We start from the raw sequence: 15,282 nt of genomic DNA on the forward strand, positions 1-15,282 counted from the left end.
GCTGAAGCTAGCGTGTGGTTGAAAGGCAATAATGAGCCCCTGTTGGAAACACTTCTTGCACACACAGCCCAGGTGACTCTTGTGGAGCAGGGTGGGGAGGGCCATTATCTGACAAAGTGACACACTGGCAAAATTATTTCCCAACTACCTTCTAAACGGTAGGAGCTGTGGTTGCCTCCCCTCCTCCGAAAGGCTCTTCTGGGGTTGCAATGAAATAGAAGCCATTAAACAATAAATACGAGTTACTGGCTCTTCGGGAGATCCTGGGGTATTGATTCGAGTCCTGCAAGAATAAATTGTCATCCTCTTTGACTCATCCGGGATTATATTTCACCAATAATTAAAGTTCACCCGGGGAGTGTTCCCTAGAATATAAAGAGCTCTTGGACTCTGGAAGATTCTAGAAACAACTGCTTTGCTGAAGGAGAGGGAAGATCTTCTGCAGCAGAAGCTCTGGTGCTGCAAGATGCTTGCACTTTGAGTGTTGTAAGCAATGATGTCGAGACTGCACGTTGCTGCTTTATTTAGAATTCCCCAAAACCACGTGATCTAACGAAATGGACACAGTGTCCGTATAGCAAATTCTTGGCCCATTATTGCTTGAGGTTGATAGAAAGCCACACCGCTGGATATTTTTTTCGTTAATGGTGTTACAATCATATCTAAATGGCAAATACAATAAAATCAGCTATAATTTGTGTCAACCACAGGCTGTCTCATTATTTGGAGGAAAGATTGCTTCAAAGAGCTGGGCTGAGACAGCGTTGGCCTCAGTTTTGTCATCTCAGTGATGGCGCCTTGATGAATTTTAATGTCATTTGGTTTAAATGCAAATGTTAAAATAAATAATTGTTTTGCTGAGGGCGGCAGTTGAGCAGGCTGAGAATATCTTACTATTAAGCACATGGATAAGATGGATGTTTTAAAGGAAAAGCCTGGCTTGTTATCAATTATTTCATATAGAAGAATTAATAGGAAAAAAATGCTTGTTAGAGCAATTTCCTCTTCTCCAATCACACACTAAGAGGCCATTGTTCATTTGACTTGCAAAGCGGCGTGACCTCTCATACGGATGGTGTTAATAGTGGTCTCACATTTAATATAGTTTCTTAGGCAAATTATTACTCCTGGGTTTGGTATGTGTTTGCTGACAAGCAAAGACCTTAGCGTATGTGTGTGTGTAAGTGTCATCTTTTTCATCCCCACACTATGTCATCTTCTAGGCAAATTCAATTTCTATTTTCCTAATGTGTCTTTAACCACAGGCTACCTGTTCACACAGACAAGGGAGTGAGGCCCTCTGCGCCTGCCCCATTGAGGTCCTCCCTCTGGGTGGTGGCGATGTGCCAACCACCCCTAAGGGAGGCAGTGGCAGAATCTTGCACCAGCAGGACTCAGCGCAGGAGAGAAGGTGCAGCAGCTCGCCATCCTGCGCTGGTTCAGCCTCTGTTGCCCCCTCTCCGGCACTCCCCGCATCTCTCCAGCCTCCCGACATCTTTGCTGCCGTTGGCTTCAGCACCTTGTTTAGCCTGTCCTTGCCAAGTGCAGCAGCGAAAACTTTGTCAAGACCTGTTGTATCAGACAGCCCTGTGCACTACCTCTCATTCCGGGCCTGGCCTCTGAGTCCAGGCACAGCTAGAGCAAATGGCTGTGGGGAGCAGGTTTTCCTGCTCCCCTTGAGTGTCCAAGCCTCACCTGCCATGTCAGCTGTGCCCTGGTTTCCTGCTCTGGGGATCCTCTCACATCCTGGTGCAGGAAGCGCTCACATCTGTGCAAATGGGTGAAGAGAGCTAATGCCCCGTGGGTGCCCTCAGTCGGTGGACAGTGGGACCCTGCGGACGAATGCCTCTCCCTTTCTCCTCTCAGGTGGACAACTCTGTGATGCATTCCAAACCGCTCCTCAGAAGGTTCCGGCAGGACGGAGCAGCAGCCAGCCTGTAGCTGGCTGGCCCGGTCTGTAACATACGCTGGTGTTGCCCTGCCTCCTGCCTGGGTCTTCACGCCTGCATCCTGGATCTCTTCCTAAATAAACTAACTGCATTCAAATTTTCATCTTGGGCTCTGCTTTTGGGGGAACCCTGGCTAAGACACTTGGAAAACCAGAGGCTGGCGATATTAACTTCTGAAAAAAATCACCATGTTGACCAATTTGCTTTTGGCCCAATTGCTTTCAGACAACTGTTTCCTGGCCAAAATAAGTCCTCCTAAATGTCTGCGGCTTCTTCCTTCCTGGCCATTTACATACACACGCACACACGTACACTCGTGGCCACACACATACATGTATACACTTGCACACCCAAGTCCACCAGTATGCATGCACCTCGCTCCCATGTGCACACATGTCTGTGTACACATATGGCAATGCCCACGTATGCACATGCATACCCACATCCATGCACACACACACACACACACACACTCTTTGGTCCTCTGGCTCCTGACTTACTCCCTTCCTCAGTCATGCTGTACTCAGACTGTTCCCAAATGTTTGGATCCCCCTGACTTGGTCTCAGGACTCTCCTGAGCTGCCCCCAGGGAACCCTGTCAGGGTGTCCTGATACTCTGACCCCCATTCTTGCCTTGGGGAGCAAAGCATGGGTGACTTGCAGTAAAAGAGGAAGGGCCAAAGTTGGGCTGGACCGTCCTGCAGAGCTTGGTTCTGGGGGGGGACCTGAGATGGCTGTGTGCCTCACAGCATAATGCTGACGCGGGGTGTGCGGGCTGACCCATGGCTTCAACGCCGGCTATCATCATGATTATCGACTCACCGCCTCTTCCTGTCTGGATGCTTTCACCTGCTTCTGCTCTTTTGCCTTTCATGGTCTTGTTTCCTTCCTTTTACTTGCAGATTGCCCATTTCAGGAGGAGAGAGGCGGAGGGTGAGTCAATCTTAGAGAATAGACCAGAACCGACCCTGAATGCATACAGTATTGGGAGATTTCTGGGTAAGTTGGAACGTGAGGTGGGTCCTGGAAGACCAGGTGAAATAAACAGGGGCAGAGCATTGTGGGCTGGCGATGATAAGAAAACTACAGAGAATTATTCATGGTAAGTGATGAGAAGAGAAATAAAACCAGTTGCTTAAAAACCGTCCGTGGAAATCGCATTGGAAAGTGCCTGGAAGAGGCCTCACGTCTTCTTGGCTATTTGCCTGAGGCACTAACATCGTGGGTAAGTGTCTCTCCCGCTCAACCTGAAACAGTGTCAGAACCACAGAGAAAAAGTTGATGAGGAGAGAGACCTGGGGAAAGAAAATCGTTGACTCCCAAACCCCTTCTCATTAGACTAGCTCTGCTGGCGAATACGAGATGAGCAAGTGCTTACAGAGAAGCCGGGGAGGATGTGTGCTCCAGATGATGCGAATCCGGACATTCCGCCATCGGATGGCTCTCATCCCCTGCCCAGCCCCTGTTCTCCAGGCTCGGGGGGCCTGACTGACGTCCTCATGGTCTGGGAAAGTGTGGGAAGGAGAGGGTGCAGAGGTGACTGAACCTCGGAAGGCTTTCTTCCTGAATCTTCCTTTCCTTCGAGCATTTGCTTAGAAACTTGTAATTGTTAAGTTCTTTCTCACCTGTTTGAGATGTAAATCTTCTCAAAGCCTTTGCTAGTTTTACAACCAGGCTGTCTTCCTCAAGAAGCTGGAGCCATCTCTCGAATGCAAACATTAAGGGAGATAGCATCGCCATTCTTGGCTTCTGCATGAGGGTGGGAGCCCAACTTCTGTGGGCCCCTTACTCCAAGTTGTCATGAAGATGGGAGAAGTTTCCTTTCCTTTTGGGTAAAGACAGTTAGCAAGCGGATAGCCCATGATCTCCCCTCACCCCAACTCTTTTTTTTTTTTTAAAGATTTTATTTTTCTCCTTTTTCTCCCCAAAGCCCCCCGGTACATAGTTGTATATTTCGTTGTGGGTCCTTCTAGTTGTAGCATGTGGGATGCTGCCTCAGCGTGGTTTGATGAGCAGTGCCATGTCCACGCCCAGGATTCGAACCAACGAAACACTGGGCCGCCTGCAGCTGAGTGCGCGAACTTAACAACTTGGCCACCGGGCCAGCCCCTCCTCACCCCAACTCTTAAAAGCCCTCCTGCCCTGTGGCTCCGGGGAGCGGAGCTCGGACTGAGTCCTGGTCCCTCTCTCCTGTTGCAATAGTCTTGAGTGGAGTCTTTCCTTGCCTGTTTAACTTTGTCTGGTGCAATTTTTGCTTCGACAGAAAGGTGGGCCACACCTCCGGGAAGAGAGCAGATCACTCCATTTTGGGAAGTGGAGGGAAGGAGGGTGAGTCCCTAAGTCCTCAGTATTTTTGTGGCCCCTTTTCTACGAATTGGGCAGTGAAAATGGGAAGGTTCTTGGAATTATTGCTGCTGTCCTGGAAGTACCAGCCGGTCACAGGAATCAAAACTGTTCCTGTTAATATATAACCCAAAAAGGATAATGGCCACTAGATGACACCAAACTCTAGCTGGACGAAGATCCGTTTGGATCTTTCAGCCACATTGCCACCTCCTGGGAGATTTGCACTGGCTTGGCAGCCTCCCCACACATTTCGTCATCCTACCAGTCGGTGTCATTGGAATTTCTGGGCTCCATCGATAATGAGGTGCTTGAATGTGGCCCTTGTTGACTTTCTCCCCAGGTACCCAGTAAGGAAGCTTTCAGAGCGAAGCACAGAGAGAACCTGGTGACTGGTGCTGACCAGCCAATCACAGGGCGCTGCTGTGCGGAATTTCACTTAAGACCGAGAAGCACTGGATGATTTTGGCATTGATCTGGAACTGAAGTCAAAGATTCAACTCGGCAGAGGCACTTAAATGACTCTCCGAGAAAATGATTTCATTTTCCCCTCAGTTTCAATGGTCTTTTGTGGTGTCATATATACATAGCCTACTTAACATAAATATTTTTCCCTCTATGTGCAATAGCCTCTCAGCATCCTGTTAAATACATACCCTTTTCACTTCAAAAATTATTTCCAGTGAGGCTTGAAATTAAGCCTGGTTTTTTTTCTTTTGTCCTCCAGTCTGTCTGCATTACAGGTAGCCTCCAGCATGCCTGCCAAGTGGAGTTCATTAGGAAATGGGAGGCAGAAAGTCCAGACAAGGTCGCATTGACGCCAAAAATTCGGAACTTTTTCATTCCCTCATTTGTGTGTGTGCTTGTGTACAGTTCTGTGCGTTTTATCCCATGTGTAGATTGGTGTGACCTCCACTAAAATCAGTATTCTATCAATACACTGTGGGATCCTCATAATGCACCCCTCCGCACATGCTCCCCATCCCTATGCCCAGACCACCACTGCTCCATTCTGTGTCTTCACACGTTTGTCATTTGGAGAATGTTATATAAATAGAATCATATAGTACGAAACTTAGTGGGATTGACTTATTTCACTGAGCTCTTGAGAGCCTTCCAGGCCGTTGTGTAATGAAGATAGCTCCTGTTCATCGTTGGGTGGTATTCTGTTTCCATTGTATGATGATCCAGAATTGATTTAACCATCCACCCACTGAAAGACATTTAGTTTTTTTGCTACTATGAATAAAACTGCTATGAACATTTGTGTATACATTTTTAGTTTGTTTGCGAACATGTTTTCATTTCTTGGCATAAATGCCCAAGAGTGTGATTGTTGGGCTATATGGTAAGCGCATGTCTAGTTTTATAAGAAATGGCCCAACTATTTTCCAGAGTGGCTGCACATTTAACGTTCCCACCGGCGGGGTAGTGGACGCCGTTTCTCTGCCTTCTCGCCAGCATCGGGCTGGGGGTGGGTTTCTGCTTCCACGGAATGGGCAAAGGATTCCCTGCCCTCCCCAACATTTCCAGAGATGGGGACTAGAGAGAAAGGGATAGAAAGCTGATCTGCAAACATGGTTAAAGAAATTCAAACAATACTGAAATACATATTCTTTGTACATATAGCTTTTTTGCTATTTATTTAAGCATGGTGGTGGTGGTGGTGATGATGGGGAGCTTATCTGTGAGGCTCCTGAGTGGGCGCTACTCCTTACCTTCTCTGCACACTGCTCCCTCTGTGGGTTGGCCCCTGATGAGGGGCGCGCCGTGACTTTGTCAGGGTCATAGAAGAGCATCAGGGAAATTGTAACCATCTCCCCTCCCCCTAACTACTACTACTACTATTACTACTACCATTACTACTACACTCCTACAAGTACTGCCAATACCACTACCACCACTACTACCATTATCACTGCCACCGCTGCCACCACCACCACCACTACCACTACCACCGCCACTGCCACCACCATCACCACCACTACCACTACCACTAGTACCAATATTACTACCACCACTACTGTCATTACTACCATTACCACCACCACTATTACCACTATTACTATTTCCATTGTCAACTACTATTACTTCCGTTACCATCAGGACTACCACCACCACCGTTACTCCTGTACCACTATAACCACCACTAGCTTTTACTGTGAGTCAAACACTTTGCTACCCACTTAAAACATATTATCGCATTTACTCCTCATTGCCACCCCATCATAAATCATTATTTCCTTGTTAAAGTTGAGGAATCCGACCTTTCAAGAACTGCTCTTGGGCTCAGCAGCAAATCGCCTTTACTGCTGGCTCCACTCTGACCCTGATACCCAGTAGCTGACTTCCTGTCTTACTCCCCTGACGGGTTCCTTTCACTCCTCGGTTCACAAGCTTGTTTTCCATCCCTCCGTTGACCCGTCCGTCATCCAGAGGTGACAGTGCATCTACAGTGTGCAGGCTCCAAGTCAGCTCTCAGCAGGTCCCAGTCTGGAGGGAAAGTCTAGCGGGAGGAACAATTCTTGACAACGACCATGAAACACGACAAGTAATCACAAAACACTCGCGAGGCTCTCCACCCTGCTCCCGGGGATTGCCTGCCATGCCTTGTACTCCATCCAGTCTTTTGGGGAAACTGATTTCTCTCAATGACTGTGCTTTCAATTACCTTCAGGATTTCTGAATCCTTATTGACTTTCTGTCCTTCTCCCTGTCATTGGTTTGTTGATTGAAACATCTCCCAGCTCTGGGCCTGGAGCATAATGCGTATTAACAACTGTAGTTTCTAAAGAATGAAAGCAACTCTTCTGACCACGTTCCTATCCTTTTTTTTTTCTTTTAAGATAAATTCCTTTTTATTATTTATTTTATTTATTTATTTTTGAAGGGAAAAGTTCACCCTAAGCTAACATCTGTTGTCAATCTTCCTCTTTTATTTTCCCCTCCCCAAAGCCCCAGTGCATGAAGGTGTACCCTAGTTGTAAGTTGTTCTAGTTCTTCTATGTGAGCTGCCACCACAGCATGGCAACTGACGGATGGATCATGTGGTTCCACAAGTGGGAAACAAACCCGGGCCGCCAAAGCAGTGAGCGCCCAACTTTAACCACTAGGCCATCAGAGCTGACTCAGCCACCTGTTTTTAATAGACTCTCTGTACGTCGCATCTGGGGCTTGGGCTAAGGATTCTCAATTCTTTCCTGCCTTTCCCCACTACCCGCTCTTTGAGCACTGTATGCTCCCCACATACCTGGCCCCTTGACTCCCCACATTGTCTTCTTGGATGGACCACCCATCCTTAGAGTTTCTATGTGTGAATTCCAAGAACAACCAATGCCTGGCCTTGCACGTGTGCTCCACCGACCCCGTTCTGTGCAGTTCTGCATGATGCCTGACCTGGGTGTCAGGTGTCTGAAGACCCCCCTTCCCACCACCAGCCTGATTTAGCCTGGCTAAGGAAGAGAATGCTTTTTTGAAATATTTAGATAGAAGAAACCTGCTTTTATGATGCAGTTAGATTTCACAGCAGTAAGACATTTGAAGCTATTTTCTTGTAGGTTTTTGCTTTGTTTTCTTTTGAACAGATTGAAAAATAATGGGACAAGTGGGGATACTTTTAAGTTTTGCTGCAGTCTGGAGGGAATTAGTTTATCCCTTTGTAATTGAAGATTAGATCCAAAGATTATTTTTAGCTGGAAGCTTTCTTAAGTCATGTAGAATTCTTGGCAATCAAACATTTGAAGTGTGTGTGTGTTTTTTTTTTCCTTTTTGACTTTCTCTTTGTTATTTCCTGCCTGGATTGAGGCACAAACAGATAGAGTGTTTTCTAATGGTCTGGCTTGTGCCTGAAAATAATATGCCTTTTTTTCTTCTCCTGAATAATAAAAACAAAGCCAGAATGTCTTTACTGAGTGGGATAACCTAACCGTCAGAGCAGCTGGAGTAAATCAGAGCACTTGTGAAGAGGCAGGGCGGACGGCGGCTCTGGGCAGACTCTGCGGCCAGACTGGCTGGGTTTGTCTTTGCTACTTAATAGCTGTGTGACTGGGTGAATTATCTAACTTCTCTTTGCAGATTTCTACAACTGTAAAACAGGGATAATAGACCTATCTCCTAGGGTTGTTTGAAGATTAAAAATAGTGCTTATAACTCATGTACAACAATGTCCTGGTACATTGTACACATAATAATTATTGTTACTTTGAGCACATTTTTTTCTTCTCTGGGAAACAGTATCATTCCTTGGAGGAGGAGTCTAATTCCCATTTGTAAAAACCCTGATTACTGAAGGCACGTGGGAGAGCAGCTCGCTGGCTTGAAAACGTGACACTTAGTGATAGCAACCCTCTTGCACAGAGAACGTTCTGTGTGTCATTGAGTATTTTCTTTGCTGAATACTTCCCACGCACAATCCGTGTCATCCTCACACCACCCCAGTCAGGTAGGGACACTAGTATTCTCACTCTGTAGATGAGGAAACTGAGAGTTGAGGGGTTTCAGTGAATTTCCCGAGGTCACAAACATAATAAACAGCAGAGCTGGGATCAAACCAGACTTGAATGACATCAGAATGTTTGCTGATAACAATGACCCCCAACTGCCTGTTTTTTGTCGTCAGCAACAAATGATCTATGGGTGAATTTAGAAATCAAAATAAAAAAATCATTCTCCAGTCTGACTTCCTCTCCAAGTTATGCCCTGTTTTCAGTCTAGTTAGGTTTAATTAAGGAAACTATAAGGAGGGGACCAAACATTTCTCCATTGGAATAATAAATGGTATGATCTGGGAGAAAATGGCAGCATGTTTATGTAGCATTCATTTGCTCATTTATTCAATAAACGTTGCCTTGACACCTGTAGAGTGTGAGCTCTGGTCTTGCGTGTACACGTAGGAGCAGGCAGAGGATGACATCCTGTGGTGCCTACTGGCGGAAACCACCACATGTGTAAAAACATCTGCAATAGAGGCTGGATTCTAATGATCTCGGGGAAATTAGCATTTTGGCTATATCTTTCTCAAGTCCCAGGTCCTAAACCAAATTTCCCCAGAATTGTCCTCAACATAGCTAGCTAACTGATTTCCCATTGGGTCTCTAAATACAGAGTTTCTTTTCTTTCCAATTTTTAGGGCTGGGAGTGGACAGCATTTTCTGATGGTTGGGTAAGTTGCCTGCAGCAGAACCATTTAAAGCTGCCTGAAGTCGCTAATGCTTAACTAGTCCACACGGGAACACTCTTCCCCTCTGAGAAGGTTTCACTCAGACCACTCAGTCCTTAAGCTAAGACCCATAGAGGAAGATCCTCTTGTGCTTTAATTGTGGGGTTTAAAACAGATCTTCAGCTTTTTGAAATGCTAGAGCTTCTGGGGAGCTCGCACCTCAGGGTGGGAACAGGACGCTGCCAGGAGTGGCTGACCGTGTTACCAGCTTGTCTGATTGCCTTGAGAAATGCCAGCTACTTTGCTCTTAGGTAAGGGCTGGCCACGATGCATCATATTCCATACAAAACCTGGTCTAATATCCCTCAGTCTACAGGCTTCATTTAAAAATATTCTCTTTAGAGTTTTCTTATCAATGGTAATCATTTCATAAAGTGTTAGGGGGAATCTTGGACCCTCAGTTTGTGAAAGTGTCTAAGATTGAGATCCTAGAGGAAATTTGTCATTTAAAATTCATATAAATTCAAAGGACACAAGAGGTGACTCAGGAATTCTCAGGTCAATGAAAAAGATGTTTCGATTTCACAGTGAGTGTACGGGTGACCCTAAGTCACGAATTTGCTGAGTTGCTCCTGGTGAATGGGCGCCAGCTCGAGTGCGGTTCAGGAGGAACTTCTTTTATCTGATACTCTGGTCCAGCAGAGCCAAATAGTAGATTCTGGAAAGTAAACAAGCAGATGAAGATTCCAAACCTGCAATTTGAAAAGATCCCTATCAGATTTCACTTCCCTTCTCTCTTCCCTGCTTTCCTCCTGACCCCACCCAAATATACTCTTCCTATATTTCAGCCTCTTTGTCCTTCACTCATTTGATAACGAGAAGGCAGATTTTATTTTCTGGGTTGATTTTGACTGAGCACCACATCCCACCCCATGTGATATTAATGGATGCTGCATCGAAAGAGTCATATGTGTTCTAGAAATTCCAGGTTAACTACAGTTACACGAGTTTCTTTGCTGGAAAACTTCACAGAGCCTTTAACATGCTGATGGGTGTTGTCAGTTTCTAAGAGGAGGATCTCATGCGCCATTTTCCAAACCCACAGGGAGTTTGCCAAAGTCGTGGGGCTGGCTCGATACTCTCCCCGGGGCGCCAGTCCCGTTACAGTCTGCAAGACCGGTGTTCCCTGGGGGCTCTGCTCATTTGTCCCTTATTCTTCAGTGTTTTGGGGATTGTTTTTGATTTTACCCATAAAACATGGACGTATATAATAAAAAAATAAAAGATCTGTTCACCTCACTCCTCCAATTCATTCCCAGAATAGATACAGTCAATTCTGCCATTATGCAACATGTGCCTTCCTAAAAATTACCATGCTCAGCAAAATCATGCAGTAACAGCCACAGGGCTTACAGGAAAAATGGGTTAGAGGAATAATACTAAAAATTTCATGAGTGACATATTAAAACAAATATTGGCATCTAATAAAGACAGTATCTCAGTTGTACACATGTTAAATGGTTAAGACATACATAAATACTACAATAAATATGGCACTTTACCTAGAAAAAGTTCTGAATTTTGCTTGTGGAGATGAGTAACAGAAAGACTGCAGATTGTGAATTACTGCGCAGCGGTGGAAGGAGGATTATCCGAAAATGAAGGAAAGTTCACCAGGTGTGGATGAGTGGAGCTTAAAACAGGTCAGCGTGAACTGGAGTAGCTGGTAGATTCTTGACGGGTGTGTGAGCATGCGTGCATTTATGTGTGTTTTATGTATTCCTACAGCGCTTGGTTAAGGTGCGGGCAGATTCCTGCGTTCACTTAGTGTTTCTTGTAGACGAAACTGCAAATAAACAAATGCAAAATTCTCATTACGCTCAAATTGTTCCCTAATACATTAAACACATTGGAACAAATACGTGTTTTTAAAAACAAGCATTATATGGCAGAATTGACTGTAGTGTGACTATTTCAGAGTATTTCCTAACAGGTGTTTTTCTGGGCAGATAAATTGACACACACACACACACACAAGTGTTCTTCTTTTCCTCCTTAAACAGGACTATACCACACTTCTTTTTTTTTTTAAAGATTTTATTTATTTTTAATTTTTCCTTCTTCTCCCCAAAACCCCCCAGTACATAGTTGCATGTTTTAGTTGTGGGTCCTTCTAGTTGTGGCATGTGGGACGCCACCTCAGCATGGCTTGGCGAGTGGTGCTAGGTCCACACCTGAGATCCAAACCAGCGAAACCCTGGACTGCCGAGGTGGAGCATGTGAACTTAACCCCTCTGCCGCGGGGCCGACCCCTATGGGGACTTCTTAGGGGACTTTGCTTTATTATTTACTTACTTATGGAGCATGGCTGCTTCTTTCTCTGCCAGTCTAGGCAGCTCTGTCTATCCATCTTTTCTACATGGTTTCGTTTTCCAGTGTATGGATGTATCATAATCATTGAACTTTTTCCCCTTTGATAGTCATTTAAGTTTTAACTACTTATTTCTCTTCCTATTATAAGCTGTGATGAAGACTGTTCTATCTTCAATAGAATTCTTCAATGAAGACTTTCGCTCAGGATGTAGAAAGCTGGAGAAAACATCACTCTCATCCCTTACAAAGACAAAAAATTAATTGCTGGACAATCTCCAGATTCTCAATGTTTCTCTAATTCAATAGAGAGCTGAAGTCATGAGGCAACCAGCTCACCTGAAACCTAAGGAAAGACAGAAGTGTCTAAGGAGAGAAGGGACGTGGACACTGGCTTACCTTGGACGGATGCTACCAGACACCATACAAACCAGTTAGTAGACATTAATTTAAATTTCTAATGAATTGTTAAAGCCTAGAGTGGGCTAGCACGAGAATATAAAACCCCTGGGAGCTGCAGGGGACTTGCTCCCTCTCATGGACTCTGCTCCACAGACCTCATGGGCGTTCCCAAGACAGATTGGACACAGAGAGAGAGTCTTAAGAAGCCTCCCCGATGGTGCAGACCTGGAGGAGGCGAAGATGCTGCAGCAGAGCGTGAAGCCCTGCCTGCATCCTCCTCTCTCTCCCCTGTGGACCAAGAGCCCCAGCCGTAGAGGGAAGAGCAGGGAACACCATCTTCCCTGGAACACCTATATGTCTGTGCGATTTAGTACCTAAATTTGAGTTTGTACCAATATTAAGCCCAAGTGAGGTCCCAAATTGACAAGATTTAGGTTTTAAAAATTTATATTGAGGTGTAGTACACATATAACAAAGGGCACAAATCCCAAGTGGACAAATTGATGAAGTTTTACATAGTTTTATATGTGTGTAAGTACCCCTCTGAGAGCAAGATGGAGAAGGCTTCCAGCACCTCTCCTGAGTCAGTACTGGTCCTTCCTGCACAGTCCTCCAACCAGAGGAAATCAGCTTTCTGACTTCCCTCCCCTTTGATTAGTTTTACCTGTCGCTAAAGTTCCTAAAAATTGTATCATAACATGTGCAATGTTTTTGTGTTGCCAGCATTTGCTCATCATTATGTCTATGAGATCCGTCCATATTGTACATGGAGGAGTTGTTCATTTTTTCATTACTATGTACTGTTTCAGTGCATCATTATATCACAATATTTTAAATCTGTTCTACTGTTGATAGACAGTTGGGTTGTTTCCTGTTTTTGGACGCTACAAATAAAGCTGTGGTACATTCCTGCATCCATCTTTTGGTAGACATATTTATGATTGGTGTATCTCTTGATGAATTTACCCCTTTGTCATTAAATAATGACCTTCTTTGCTCTTGTGATAGTTTTTGACTTAAAGTCTATTTTGTGTGATATAAGTAGAGCCACCCCAGATCTCTTTTGGTTGCCATTTGCATGGACTATCTTTTTCCATCCCTTTACTTTCAGGCTATGTGTGTCCTTAATGTTACTGTGTGCCTAATGTTACAGGCAGCATACAGTTGGATCCTGTTTGTTTGTTTGTTTTTTTTAATCCATTCAGCCACTCTATGTCTCTTGATTGGAGAATTAATCCGTTTACATTTAAATTAATTATTATAGGTAAGGCCTTACTATTGCCATTTTGTTAATTGTTTTCTGGTTGTTTTGTGGTTCTTGTATTCCTTTCTCTCTTGCTGGCTGCCTTTGTGATTTTTTGTGGCGATATGCTGTGATTCCTTTCTCTTTAACTTTTGTGTCTGCCAGTTTTGTGATTGCCATGAGGTTTACAGAAACATAGTTCTAACAGTTACAGAGGTAAGAAGATGAGCTCATTCTTACCTGTTGAATTTGAGACACCTGTGGGTCAGGCACATGGAGATGGCATCTGGAACTTAGGAGACAGGACTGTGGTTCAGATGATGGCCTAATATTATAATTCTGGCCTTTGGAATAACCTGATTATTTAATCCTTTAAAATGAGAATTTAACTTGGAAACTTACAATATACTTAACCACAGTGGAGGCAGCCATTGATTATGAAAACAGATTTCTAGCATGAAAATGGTATTTCCTACAGCTGGAGAAATACAAGAGTATTCTTGACGTCATGATCTTTCAAAATTAGTGTTGGCTTTAACACTCTGTTTCATAACTGGCTTTGCCTGCCGGTTTGTTCTATGTGGTCCCTTGGTCCTGCCGATTTGCCTCACTTTGCGCTATCTTGGTCTCCAGCTTCCATATTATCCCATTTACTATGGCCGTATAACAGATTACCCCAAAACTTAGTGGCTTAAAAAATGAATGTGTGCTTTCCTCATGAATCTGTGATTTGTGCAGGGCTCAGTGGGGATAGCTGGTGTTTACTCCATCCAGCATCAGCGGGGGTGGACTGAAGACTAGGGGCTGGAATCTTCTGGAGGCTCACTCATTTGCATAGTTGGTAGTTGATGCTGGATTTTGGCTGAAACCCTGACCGGGACTCTTGGCTGGAACACCCTCCATGTGGCCTCTCCATGTGGTCTGGGCTTCCTAAAAATATGGTGGCTAGGTTCTAAGGAGAGAGAGAGAGAGTGAATTGTCTTCTATGATGTAGCTCTGGAAGGCACACAGCATCACTTCCCCTGTGTTCTCTTCATGGAGGCAGTCGCAAAGTCGCTCCCAAGTTCAAGGTCAATAGACTTTGCCTCTTGACGGGGAGTGGCAAGGTTCTGGAAGAGCATGTAGGACTGGAAGTATTGCCGTGGGCTATCTTGGAGGATGCATTCTGCCACCCATGTGTGTGTGGTCCACATGCATCACACCCTGAACCTGCTCCCAACCCTTCATCTTGCCTCTCCTGGCTCCTGCTGCCCTCTTTCCTTCATCACTACTGACTCTGGCTCAGACTCATGGGACGGATGGGGCATAAGTTGTCCTTTTTTACATTTTCATGTCCAAACAAACAAAGTGATCAAAGGTGACAACATCAACTTGACAGCCACTGGTGGGGAATGCCAAAGCCAAGAAAAATGTCTGTAAAGTCTGGGCCTTCCAGATTTTCTTCTCTTGTCAGCAGAAACAGTAAGATTTAGGGACTTGTAGTTTGCAGTGAGATTTAAGATGTTTGGTCACACAAATCAAAAACCACAGGTCTTCTTGGGTTAACCAGGACAAATTTATGATAGAGAAATTATGTTTAAAAAAAAAAAAGACTTTGTGAGATGAGATGAGCTCAGATTCCTCTGCCTGCAGGGCAATTTTTCCTTGTGAAATTTTGAATTCTCATCAAGGTGTAAGGTGCTGTTGGTGACCTTGTTTATGACTGAGACAGCAATATATTTGCAAAGAGAAGTTCTTCCCGGGAAGTTAGTCTGCTCCTGACTTTTGTGGCGGAGTTGCTTTGATTTATGCATGAGCCAAACTTTCCCAACAGAAGG

Source organism: Equus asinus, chromosome 1, assembly GCF_041296235.1.
Source record: "Equus asinus isolate D_3611 breed Donkey chromosome 1, EquAss-T2T_v2, whole genome shotgun sequence".
Taxonomy (NCBI): domain Eukaryota; kingdom Metazoa; phylum Chordata; class Mammalia; order Perissodactyla; family Equidae; genus Equus; species Equus asinus.